This window comes from Equus asinus, chromosome 1 (assembly GCF_041296235.1).
Source record: "Equus asinus isolate D_3611 breed Donkey chromosome 1, EquAss-T2T_v2, whole genome shotgun sequence".
Classification (NCBI taxonomy): Eukaryota; Metazoa; Chordata; class Mammalia; order Perissodactyla; family Equidae; genus Equus; species Equus asinus.
In genome coordinates, this window is record NC_091790.1 from 38,148,981 (window position 1) to 38,162,546 (window position 13,566).

Below are 13,566 nucleotides of genomic sequence, written 5' to 3' on the forward strand. Positions count from 1 at the left end.
TCACCTTACCCCCGTTAGATTGGCAAAAACATCCAAAACCAAGAACGACAAATGTTGCAGAGGTTGTGGAGAAAGAGGAACCCTCATACACTGTTGGTGGGAATGCAAACTGGTACAGCCACTATGGAAAACAGTATGGAGATTTCTCAAAAAGTTAAAAATAGAAATACCCTATGACCCAGCCATCCCATTACTGGGTATCTATCCTAAGAACCTGATATCAGATATCTCAAGAGTCCGTTGCACCCCTATGTTCATCGCAGCATTATTTACAATAGCCAAGATGTGGAACCAGCCTACATGCCCAGAAACTGATGATTGGATAAAGAAGATGTGGTATATATACACAATGGAATACTACTCAGCCATAAAAAAAGACGAAAGTGGCCCATTCACAACAATGTGGATGGACCTCGAGGGCATTATGTTAAGCGAAATAAGTCAGTCAGAGAAAGACGAACTCTATATGACTCCACTCATAGGTGGAAATTACTATATTGAGAAGGAGATTTGATCGGTGGTTACTAGGGAAAAGGGGGGGTGGGGGGAGGGCACGGAGGGGGAAGTGGTGTTCCCACAACATGACTAACAAAAATGTACAACTGAAATTTCACAAGCTTGTAATCCGTCATAAGATTAATAAACAAACAAACAAACAAAAAAAGATGCTTTGGGGCCTATCTGCCCCTATGGAAAGAACGCAGCACTTTCTGCCTTGCAGCTCTAGGGCAATGTAGCACACCCAGAGCAGAAGTTCTACTTCAGCCAGATCAGGCCCGCAAAGAAACTGCGTTTCACAGGCCTTTGTAAGAGATGTTCCCGGTAGGCTGTTAGAGCACTGTGCAGAGCGAGTTGTTTCTTAGCTTCCCAAAGAGCTGGAAGCAAAATGCTTTGAGACTCATCTGCCCCTTTGGAAAGAAGGCAGCACTTTGTGTCTTGCAGGTCTAGGGCAATGTAGCACACCCAGAGCAGATGTTCTACTTCTTCCAGGTCAGTCAGGCAAAGAAACTGCGTTTCACAGTCCTTTGTAAGAGATGTTCCCGGTAGGCTGTTAGAGCACTGTGCAGAGCGAGTTGTTTCTTAGATTCCCAACCAGCTGGAAGCAAGATGCTTTAGGGGCCATCTGCCCTTAAGGAAAGAAGGCAGCACTTTGTGCCTTGCAGCTCTAGGGCAATGTAGCACACCCAGAGCAGATGTTCTACTTCTGCCAGGTCAGGCCTGCAAAGAAACTTCGTTTCACAGGCCTTTGTAAGAGATGTTGCCGGTAGGCTGTAAGAGCACTGTGCAGAGCGACTTATTTCTTAGCTTCCCAGAGAGCTGGAAGCAAGATGCTTTGGGGCCCTTCTCACCCTTTGGAAAGAAGGCAGCACTTTGTGCCTTGCAGCTCTAGGGCAATGTAGCACACCCAGAGCAGAAGTTCTACTTCAGCTAGATCAGACCTGCAAAGAAACTGCGTTTCACAGGCCTTTGTAAGAGATGTTCCCTGTAGGCTGTTAGAGCACTGTGCAGAGCGAGTTGTTTCTTAGCTTCCCAAAGAGCTGGAAGCAAGATGCTTTAGGGGCCATCTGCCCTTAAGGAAAGAAGGCAGCACTTTGTGCCTTGCAGCTCTAGGACAATGTAGCACACCCAGAGCAGATGTTCTACTTCTGCCAGGTCAGGCCTGCAAAGAAACTTCGTTTCACAGGCCTTTGTAAGAGATGTTGCCGGTAGGCTGTAAGAGCACTGTGCAGAGCGACTTATTTCTTAGCTTCCCAGAGAGCTGGAAGCAAGATGCTTTGGGGCCCTTCTCACCCTTTGGAAAGAAGGCAGCACTTTGTGCCTTGCAGCTCTAGGGCAATGTAGCACACCCAGAGCAGAAGTTCTACTTCAGCTAGATCAGACCTGCAAAGAAACTGCGTTTCACAGGCCTTTGTAAGAGATGTTCCCTGTAGGCTGTTAGAGCACTGTGCAGAGCGAGTTGTTTCTTAGCTTCCCAAAGAGCTGGAAGCAAGATGCTTTAGGGGCCATCTGCCCTTAAGGAAAGAAGGCAGCACTTTGTGCCTTGCAGCTCTAGGACAATGTAGCACACCCAGAGCAGATGTTCTACTTCTGCCAGGTCAGGCCTGCAAAGAAACTTCGTTTCACAGGCCTTTGTAAGAGATGTTGCCGGTAGGCTGTAAGAGCACTGTGCAGAGCGACTTATTTCTTAGCTTCCCAGAGAGCTGGAAGCAAGATGCTTTGGGGCCCTTCTCACCCTTTGGAAAGAAGGCAGCACTTTGTGCCTTGCAGCTCTAGGGCAATGTAGCACACCCAGAGCAGAAGTTCTACTTCAGCTAGATCAGACCTGCAAAGAAACTGCGTTTCACAGGCCTTTGTAAGAGATGTTCCCTGTAGGCTGTTAGAGCACTGTGCAGAGCGAGTTGTTTCTTAGCTTCCCAAAGAGCTGGAAGCAAGATGCTTTAGGGGCCATCTGCCCTTAAGGAAAGAAGGCAGCACTTTGTGCCTTGCAGCTCTAGGGCAATGTAGCACACCCAGAGCAGATGTTCTACTTCTGCCAGGTCAGGCCTGCAAAGAAACTTCGTTTCACAGGCCCTTGTAAGAGATGTTCCCGGTAGGCTGTTAGAGCACTGTGCAGAGCGACTTGTTTCTTAGCTTCCCAAAGAGCTGGAAGCAAGATGCTTTGGGGCCCTTCTCACCCTTTGGAAAGAAGGCAGCTCTTTGTGCCTTGCAGCTCTAGGGCAATGTAGCACACCCACAGCAGAAGTTCTACTTAAGCCAGATCTGGCCCGCAAAGAAACTGCGTTTCACAGGCCTTTGTAAGAGATGTTCCCGGTAGGCTGTTAGAGCACTGTGCAGAGCGAGTTGTTTCTTAGATTCCCAAAGAGCTGGAAGCAAGATGCTTTAGGGGCCATCTGCCCTTAAGGAAAGAAGGCAGCACTTTGTGCCTTGCAGCTCTAGGGCAATGTAGCACACCCAGAGCAGAAGTTCTACTTCAGCCAGATCAGGCCCGCAAAGAAACTGCGTTTCACAGGCCTTTGTAAGAGATGTTCCCGGTAGGCTGTTAGAGCACTGTGCAGAGCGAGTTGTTTCTTAGATTCCCAAAGAGCTGGAAGCAAGATGCTTTAGGGGCCATCTGCCCTTAAGGAAAGAAGGCAGCACTTTGTGCCTTGCAGCTCTAGGGCAATGTAGCACACCCAGAGCAGATGTTCTACTTCTGCCAGGTCAGGCCTGCAAAGAAACTTCGTTTCACAGGCCTTTGTAAGAGATGTTGCCGGTAGGCTGTAAGAGCACTGTGCAGAGCGACTTATTTCTTAGCTTCCCAGAGAGCTGGAAGCAAGATGCTTTGGGGCCCTTCTCACCCTTTGGAAAGAAGGCAGCACTTTGTGCCTTGCAGCTCTAGGGCAATGTAGCACACCCAGAGCAGAAGTTCTACTTCAGCTAGATCAGACCTGCAAAGAAACTGCGTTTCACAGGCCTTTGTAAGAGATGTTCCCTGTAGGCTGTTAGAGCACTGTGCAGAGCGAGTTGTTTCTTAGCTTCCCAAAGAGCTGGAAGCAAGATGCTTTGGGGCCCTTCTCACCCTTTGGAAAGAAGGCAGCACTTTGTGCCTTGCAGCTCTAGGGCAATGTAGCACACCCAGAGCAGAAGTTCTACTTCAGCCAGATCAGGCCCGCAAAGAAATTGCGTTTCACAGGCCTTTGTAAGAGATGTTCCCTGTAGGCTGTTAGAGCACTGTGCAGAGCGAGTTGTTTCTTAGCTTCCCAGAGAGCCGGAAGCAAGATGCTTTGGGGCCCGTTAATTTTATACCCTGCTACTTTGCTGTAGTTGTTGATTATTTCTAATAGTTTTTCTGTGGATTCTTTGGGGTTTTCTATGTATAAGATCATGTCGTCTGCAAACAACGCGAGTTTTACCTCTTCGTTACCGATTTGGATTCCTTTCATTTTTTTTTCCTGCCGAATTGCTCTGGCCAGCACCTCCAGTACTATGTTGAATAGGAGTGGTGAAAGTGGGCACCCTTGTCTTGTTCCTGTCCTCAGAGGGATGGCTTTCAGCTTTTGTCCATTGAGTATGATGTTGGCTGTGGGTCTATCATATATGGCCTTTATTATGTTGAGGTACTTTCCTTCTATACCCGTTTTACTGAGGGTTTTTATCATAAATGGGTGTTGGATCTTGTCGAATGCTTTCTCTGCGTCTATTGAGATGATCATGTGGTTTTTGTTTTTCATTTTGTTGATGTAGTGTATCACGTTGATTGACTTGCGGGTGTTGAACCATCCCTGTGTCCCTGGTATAAATCCCACTTGATCATGGTGTATAATCTTTTTGATGTATTGCTGTAATCGGTTTGCCAAAATTTGGTTGAGGATTTTTGCATCTATGTTCATCAGTGATATCGGCCTGTAGTTCTCCTTCTTTGTGTTGTCCTTGTCAGGTTTGGGGATCAGAGTGATGTTGGCTTCATAGAATGTGTTAGGGAGTTCTCCATCTTTCTCAATTTTCTGGAACAGTTTGAGGAGAATAGGTACAAAGAACTCACACTGCTTAACAACAAAAAAACAAACAACCCGATCAAAAAATGGGCAGAGGACATGAACAGACATTTCTCCAAAGAAGATATGAACATGGCCAATAGACACATGAAAAGATGTTCATCATCGCTAATCATCAGGGAAATGCAAATCAAAACTACACTAAGATATCACCTTACCCCCGTTAGATTGGCAAAAACATCCAAAACCAAGAACGACAAATGTTGCAGAGGTTGTGGAGAAAGAGGAACCCTCATACACTGTTGGTGGGAATGCAAACTGGTACAGCCACTATGGAAAACAGTATGGAGATTTCTCAAAAAGTTAAAAATAGAAATACCCTATGACCCAGCCATCCCATTACTGGGTATCTATCCTAAGAACCTGATATCAGATATCTCAAGAGTCCGTTGCACCCCTATGTTCATCGCAGCATTATTTACAATAGCCAAGACGTGGAACCAGCCTACATGCCCAGAAACTGATGATTGGATAAAGAAGATGTGGTATATATACACAATGGAATACTACTCAGCCATAAAAAAAGACGAAAGTGGCCCATTCACAACAATGTGGATGGACCTCGAGGGCATTATGTTAAGCAAAATAAGTCAGTCAGAGAAAGACGAACTCTATATGACTCCACTCATAGGTGGAAATTACTATATTGAGAAGGAGATTTGATCGGTGGTTACCAGGGAAAAGGGGGGGTGGGGGGAGGGCACGGAGGGGGAAGTGGTGTTCCCACAACATGACTAACAAAAATGTACAACTGAAATTTCACAAGCTTGTAATCCGTCATAAGATTAATAAACAAACAAACAAACAAAAAAAGATGCTTTGGGGCCTATCTGCCCCTATGGAAAGAACGCAGCACTTTCTGCCTTGCAGCTCTAGGGCAATGTAGCACACCCAGAGCAGAAGTTCTACTTCAGCCAGATCAGGCCCGCAAAGAAACTGCGTTTCACAGGCCTTTGTAAGAGATGTTCCCTGTAGGCTGTTAGAGCACTGTGCAGAGCGACTTATTTCTTAGCTTCCCAGAGAGCTGGAAGCAAGATGCTTTGGGGCCCTTCTCACCCTTTGGAAAGAAGGCAGCACTTTGTGCCTTGCAGCTCTAGGGCAATGTAGCACACCCAGAGCAGAAGTTCTACTTCAGCTAGATCAGACCTGCAAAGAAACTGCGTTTCACAGGCCTTTGTAAGAGATGTTCCCTGTAGGCTGTTAGAGCACTGTGCAGAGCGAGTTGTTTCTTAGCTTCCCAAAGAGCTGGAAGCAAGATGCTTTAGGGGCCATCTGCCCTTAAGGAAAGAAGGCAGCACTTTGTGCCTTGCAGCTCTAGGGCAATGTAGCACACCCAGAGCAGAAGTTCTACTTCAGCCAGATCAGGCCCGCAAAGAAACTGCGTTTCACAGGCCTTTATAAGAGATGTTCCCGGTAGGCTGTTAGAGCACTGTGCAGAGCGAGTTGTTTCTTAGATTCCCAACGAGCTGGAAGCAAGATGCTTTAGGGGCCATCTGCCCTTAAGGAAAGAAGGCAGCACTTTGTGCCTTGCAGCTCTAGGGCAATGTAGCACACCCAGAGCAGAAGTTCTACTTCAGCCAGATCAGGCCCGCAAAGAAACAGCGTTTCACAGGCCTTTGTAAGAGATGTTCCCGGTAGGCTGTTAGAGCACTGTGCAGAGCGAGTTGTTTCTTAGATTCCCAACGAGCTGGAAGCAAGATGCTTTAGGGGCCATCTGCCCTTAAGGAAAGAAGGCAGCACTTTGTGCCTTGCAGCTCTAGGGCAATGTAGCACACCCAGAGCAGATGTTCTACTTCTGCCAGGTCAGGCCTGCAAAGAAATTCGTTTCACAGGCCTTTGTAAGAGATGTTGCCGGTAGGCTGTAAGAGCACTGTGCAGAGCGAATTATTTCTTAGCTTCCCAGAGAGCTGGAAGCAAGATGCTTTGGGGCCCTTCTCACCCTTTGGAAAGAAGGCAGCACTTTGTGCCTTGCAGCTCTAGGGCAATGTAGCACACCCAGAGCAGAAGTTCTACTTCAGCCAGATCAGGCCCGCAAAGAAACTGCGTTTCACAGGCCTTTGTAAGAGATGTTCCCTGTAGGCTGTTAGAGCACTGTGCAGAGCGAGTTGTTTCTTAGCTTCCCAAAGAGCTGGAAGCAAGATGCTTTAGGGGCCATCTGCCCTTAAGGAAAGAAGGCAGCACTTTGTGCCTTGCAGCTCTAGGGCAATGTAGCATACCCAGAGCAGATGTTCTACTTCTGCCAGGTCAGGCCTGCAAAGAAACTTCGTTTCACAGGCCTTTGTAAGAGATGTTGCCGGTAGGCTGTAAGAGCACTGTGCAGAGCGACTTATTTCTTAGCTTCCCAGAGAGCTGGAAGCAAGATGCTTTGGGGCCCTTCTCACCCTTTGGAAAGAAGGCAGCACTTTGTGCCTTGCAGCTCTAGGGCAATGTAGCACACCCAGAGCAGAAGTTCTACTTCAGCCAGATCAGGCCCGCAAAGAAACTGCGTTTCACAGGCCTTTGTAAGAGATGTTCCCGGTAGGCTGTTAGAGCACTGTGCAGAGCGAGTTGTTTCTTAGATTCCCAAAGAGCTGGAAGCAAGATGCTTTAGGGGCCATCTGCCCTTAAGGAAAGAAGGCAGCACTTTGTGCCTTGCAGCTCTAGGGCAATGTAGCACACCCAGAGCAGATGTTCTACTTCTGCCAGGTCAGGCCTGCAAAGAAACTTCGTTTCACAGGCCTTTGTAAGAGATGTTGCCGGTAGGCTGTAAGAGCACTGTGCAGAGCGACTTATTTCTTAGCTTCCCAGAGAGCTGGAAGCAAGATGCTTTGGGGCCCTTCTCACCCTTTGGAAAGAAGGCAGCACTTTGTGCCTTGCAGCTCTAGGGCAATGTAGCACACCCAGAGCAGAAGTTCTACTTCAGCTAGATCAGACCTGCAAAGAAACTGCGTTTCACAGGCCTTTGTAAGAGATGTTCCCGGTAGGCTGTTAGAGCACTGTGCAGAGCGAGTTGTTTCTTAGCTTCCCAGAGAGCCGGAAGCAAGATGCTTTGGGGCCCGTTAATTTTATACCCTGCTACTTTGCTGTAGTTGTTGATTATTTCTAATAGTTTTTCTGTGGATTCTTTGGGGTTTTCTATGTATAAGATCATGTCGTCTGCAAACAACGCGAGTTTTACCTCTTCGTTACCGATTTGGATTCCTTTCATTTTTTTTTCCTGCCGAATTGCTCTGGCCAGCACCTCCAGTACTATGTTGAATAGGAGTGGTGAAAGTGGGCACCCTTGTCTTGTTCCTGTCCTCAGAGGGATGGCTTTCAGCTTTTGTCCATTGAGTATGATGTTGGCTGTGGGTCTATCATATATGGCCTTTATTATGTTGAGGTACTTTCCTTCTATACCCGTTTTACTGAGGGTTTTTATCATAAATGGGTGTTGGATCTTGTCGAATGCTTTCTCTGCGTCTATTGAGATGATCATGTGGTTTTTGTTTTTCATTTTGTTGATGTAGTGTATCACGTTGATTGACTTGCGGGTGTTGAACCATCCCTGTGTCCCTGGTATAAATCCCACTTGATCATGGTGTATAATCTTTTTGATGTATTGCTGTAATCGGTTTGCCAAAATTTGGTTGAGGATTTTTGCATCTATGTTCATCAGTGATATCGGCCTGTAGTTCTCCTTCTTTGTGTTGTCCTTGTCAGGTTTGGGGATCAGAGTGATGTTGGCTTCATAGAATGTGTTAGGGAGTTCTCCATCTTTCTCAATTTTCTGGAACAGTTTGAGGAGAATAGGTACAAAGAACTCACACTGCTTAACAACAAAAAAACAAACAACCCGATCAAAAAATGGGCAGAGGACATGAACAGACATTTCTCCAAAGAAGATATGAACATGGCCAATAGACACATGAAAAGATGTTCATCATCGCTAATCATCAGGGAAATGCAAATCAAAACTACACTAAGATATCACCTTACCCCCGTTAGATTGGCAAAAACATCCAAAACCAAGAACGACAAATGTTGCAGAGGTTGTGGAGAAAGAGGAACCCTCATACACTGTTGGTGGGAATGCAAACTGGTACAGCCACTATGGAAAACAGTATGGAGATTTCTCAAAAAGTTAAAAATAGAAATACCCTATGACCCAGCCATCCCATTACTGGGTATCTATCCTAAGAACCTGATATCAGATATCTCAAGAGTCCGTTGCACCCCTATGTTCATCGCAGCATTATTTACAATAGCCAAGACGTGGAACCAGCCTACATGCCCAGAAACTGATGATTGGATAAAGAAGATGTGGTATATATACACAATGGAATACTACTCAGCCATAAAAAAAGACGAAAGTGGCCCATTCACAACAATGTGGATGGACCTCGAGGGCATTATGTTAAGCGAAATAAGTCAGTCAGAGAAAGACGAACTCTATATGACTCCACTCATAGGTGGAAATTACTATATTGAGAAGGAGATTTGATCGGTGGTTACCAGGGAAAAGGGGGGGTGGGGGGAGGGCACGGAGGGGGAAGTGGTGTTCCCACAACATGACTAACAAAAATGTACAACTGAAATTTCACAAGCTTGTAATCCGTCATAAGATTAATAAACAAACAAACAAACAAACAAAAAAAGATGCTTTGGGGCCTATCTGCCCCTATGGAAAGAACGCAGCACTTTCTGCCTTGCAGCTCTAGGGCAATGTAGCACACCCAGAGCAGAAGTTCTACTTCAGCCAGATCAGGCCCGCAAAGAAACTGCGTTTCACAGGCCTTTGTAAGAGATGTTCCCGGTAGGCTGTTAGAGCACTGTGCAGAGCGAGTTGTTTCTTAGCTTCCCAAAGAGCTGGAAGCAAGATGCTTTAGGGGCCATCTGCCCTTAAGGAAAGAAGGCAGCACTTTGTGCCTTGCAGCTCTAGGACAATGTAGCACACCCAGAGCAGATGTTCTACTTCTGCCAGGTCAGGCCTGCAAAGAAACTTCGTTTCACAGGCCCTTGTAAGAGATGTTCCCGGTAGGCTGTTAGAGCACTGTGCAGAGCGACTTGTTTCTTAGCTTCCCAAAGAGCTGGAAGCAAGATGCTTTGGGGCCCTTCTCACCCTTTGGAAAGAAGGCAGCTCTTTGTGCCTTGCAGCTCTAGGGCAATGTAGCACACCCACAGCAGAAGTTCTACTTAAGCCAGATCTGGCCGCAAAGAAACTGCGTTTCACAGGCCTTTGTAAGAGATGTTCCCGGTAGGCTGTTAGAGCACTGTGCAGAGCGAGTTGTTTCTTAGCTTCCCAGAGAGCTGGAAGCAAGATGCTTTAGGGGCCATCTGCCCTTAAGGAAAGAAGGCAGCACTTTGTGCCTTGCAGCTCTAGGACAATGTAGCACACCCAGAGCAGATGTTCTACTTCTGCCAGGTCAGGCCTGCAAAGAAACTTCGTTTCACAGGCCCTTGTAAGAGATGTTCCCGGTAGGCTGTTAGAGCACTGTGCAGAGCGACTTGTTTCTTAGCTTCCCAAAGAGCTGGAAGCAAGATGCTTTGGGGCCCTTCTCACCCTTTGGAAAGAAGGCAGCTCTTTGTGCCTTGCAGCTCTAGGGCAATGTAGCACACCCACAGCAGAAGTTCTACTTAAGCCAGATCTGGCCGCAAAGAAACTGCGTTTCACAGGCCTTTGTAAGAGATGTTCCCGGTAGGCTGTTAGAGCACTGTGCAGAGCGAGTTGTTTCTTAGCTTCCCAGAGAGCTGGAAGCAAGATGCTTTGGTGCCCTTCTCACCCTTTGGAAAGAAGGCAGCACTTTGTGCCTTGCAGCTCTAGGGCAATGTAGCACACCCAGAGCAGAAGTTCTACTTCAGCCAGATCAGGCCCGCAAAGAAACTGCGTTTCACAGGCCTTTGTAAGAGATGTTCCCGGTAGGCTGTTAGAGCACTGTGCAGAGCGAGTTGTTTCTTAGATTCCCAACGAGCTGGAAGCAAGATGCTTTAGGGGCCATCTGCCCTTAAGGAAAGAAGGCAGCACTTTGTGCCTTGCAGCTCTAGGGCAATGTAGCACACCCAGAGCAGATGTTCTACTTCTGCCAGGTCAGGCCTGCAAAGAAACTTCGTTTCACAGGCCTTTGTAAGAGATGTTGCCGGTAGGCTGTAAGAGCACTGTGCAGAGCGACTTATTTCTTAGCTTCCCAGAGAGCTGGAAGCAAGATGCTTTGGGGCCCTTCTCACCCTTTGGAAAGAAGGCAGCACTTTGTGCCTTGCAGCTCTAGGGCAATGTAGCACACCCAGAGCAGAAGTTCTACTTCAGCTAGATCAGACCTGCAAAGAAACTGCGTTTCACAGGCCTTTGTAAGAGATGTTCCCTGTAGGCTGTTAGAGCACTGTGCAGAGCGAGTTGTTTCTTAGCTTCCCAAAGAGCTGGAAGCAAGATGCTTTAGGGGCCATCTGCCCTTAAGGAAAGAAGGCAGCACTTTGTGCCTTGCAGCTCTAGGGCAATGTAGCACACCCAGAGCAGAAGTTCTACTTCAGCCAGATCAGGCCCGCAAAGAAACTGCGTTTCACAGGCCTTTGTAAGAGATGTTCCCGGTAGGCTGTTAGAGCACTGTGCAGAGCGAGTTGTTTCTTAGATTCCCAAAGAGCTGGAAGCAAGATGCTTTAGGGGCCATCTGCCCTTAAGGAAAGAAGGCAGCACTTTGTGCCTTGCAGCTCTAGGGCAATGTAGCACACCCAGAGCAGATGTTCTACTTCTGCCAGGTCAGGCCTGCAAAGAAACTTCGTTTCACAGGCCTTTGTAAGAGATGTTGCCGGTAGGCTGTAAGAGCACTGTGCAGAGCGACTTATTTCTTAGCTTCCCAGAGAGCTGGAAGCAAGATGCTTTGGGGCCCTTCTCACCCTTTGGAAAGAAGGCAGCACTTTGTGCCTTGCAGCTCTAGGGCAATGTAGCACACCCAGAGCAGAAGTTCTACTTCAGCTAGATCAGACCTGCAAAGAAACTGCGTTTCACAGGCCTTTGTAAGAGATGTTCCCTGTAGGCTGTTAGAGCACTGTGCAGAGCGAGTTGTTTCTTAGCTTCCCAAAGAGCTGGAAGCAAGATGCTTTGGGGCCCTTCTCACCCTTTGGAAAGAAGGCAGCACTTTGTGCCTTGCAGCTCTAGGGCAATGTAGCACACCCAGAGCAGAAGTTCTACTTCAGCCAGATCAGGCCCGCAAAGAAATTGCGTTTCACAGGCCTTTGTAAGAGATGTTCCCTGTAGGCTGTTAGAGCACTGTGCAGAGCGAGTTGTTTCTTAGCTTCCCAGAGAGCCGGAAGCAAGATGCTTTGGGGCCCGTTAATTTTATACCCTGCTACTTTGCTGTAGTTGTTGATTATTTCTAATAGTTTTTCTGTGGATTCTTTGGGGTTTTCTATGTATAAGATCATGTCGTCTGCAAACAACGCGAGTTTTACCTCTTCGTTACCGATTTGGATTCCTTTCATTTTTTTTTCCTGCCGAATTGCTCTGGCCAGCACCTCCAGTACTATGTTGAATAGGAGTGGTGAAAGTGGGCACCCTTGTCTTGTTCCTGTCCTCAGAGGGATGGCTTTCAGCTTTTGTCCTTTGAGTATGATGTTGGCTGTGGGTCTATCATATATGGCCTTTATTATGTTGAGGTACTTTCCTTCTATACCCGTTTTACTGAGGGTTTTTATCATAAATGGGTGTTGGATCTTGTCGAATGCTTTCTCTGCGTCTATTGAGATGATCATGTGGTTTTTGTTTTTCATTTTGTTGATGTAGTGTATCACGTTGATTGACTTGCGGGTGTTGAACCATCCCTGTGTCCCTGGTATAAATCCCACTTGATCATGGTGTATAATCTTTTTGATGTATTGCTGTAATCGGTTTGCCAAAATTTGGTTGAGGATTTTTGCATCTATGTTCATCAGTGATATCGGCCTGTAGTTCTCCTTCTTTGTGTTGTCCTTGTCAGGTTTGGGGATCAGAGTGATGTTGGCTTCATAGAATGTGTTAGGGAGTTCTCCATCTTTCTCAATTTTCTGGAACAGTTTGAGGAGAATAGGTACAAAGAACTCACACTGCTTAACAACAAAAAAACAAACAACCCGATCAAAAAATGGGCAGAGGACATGAACAGACATTTCTCCAAAGAAGATATGAACATGGCCAATAGACACATGAAAAGATGTTCATCATCGCTAATCATCAGGGAAATGCAAATCAAAACTACACTAAGATATCACCTTACCCCCGTTAGATTGGCAAAAACATCCAAAACCAAGAACGACAAATGTTGCAGAGGTTGTGGAGAAAGAGGAACCCTCATACACTGTTGGTGGGAATGCAAACTGGTACAGCCACTATGGAAAACAGTATGGAGATTTCTCAAAAAGTTAAAAATAGAAATACCCTATGACCCAGCCATCCCATTACTGGGTATCTATCCTAAGAACCTGATATCAGATATCTCAAGAGTCCGTTGCACCCCTATGTTCATCGCAGCATTATTTACAATAGCCAAGACGTGGAACCAGCCTACATGCCCAGAAACTGATGATTGGATAAAGAAGATGTGGTATATATACACAATGGAATACTACTCAGCCATAAAAAAAGACGAAAGTGGCCCATTCACAACAATGTGGATGGACCTCGAGGGCATTATGTTAAGCAAAATAAGTCAGTCAGAGAAAGACGAACTCTATATGACTCCACTCATAGGTGGAAATTACTATATTGAGAAGGAGATTTGATCGGTGGTTACCAGGGAAAAGGGGGGGTGGGGGGAGGGCACGGAGGGGGAAGTGGTGTTCCCACAACATGACTAACAAAAATGTACAACTGAAATTTCACAAGCTTGTAATCCGTCATAAGATTAATAAACAAACAAACAAACAAAAAAAGATGCTTTGGGGCCTATCTGCCCCTATGGAAAGAACGCAGCACTTTCTGCCTTGCAGCTCTAGGGCAATGTAGCACACCCAGAGCAGAAGTTCTACTTCAGCCAGATCAGGCCCGCAAAGAAACTGCGTTTCACAGGCCTTTGTAAGAGATGTTCCCTGTAGGCTGTTAGAGCAC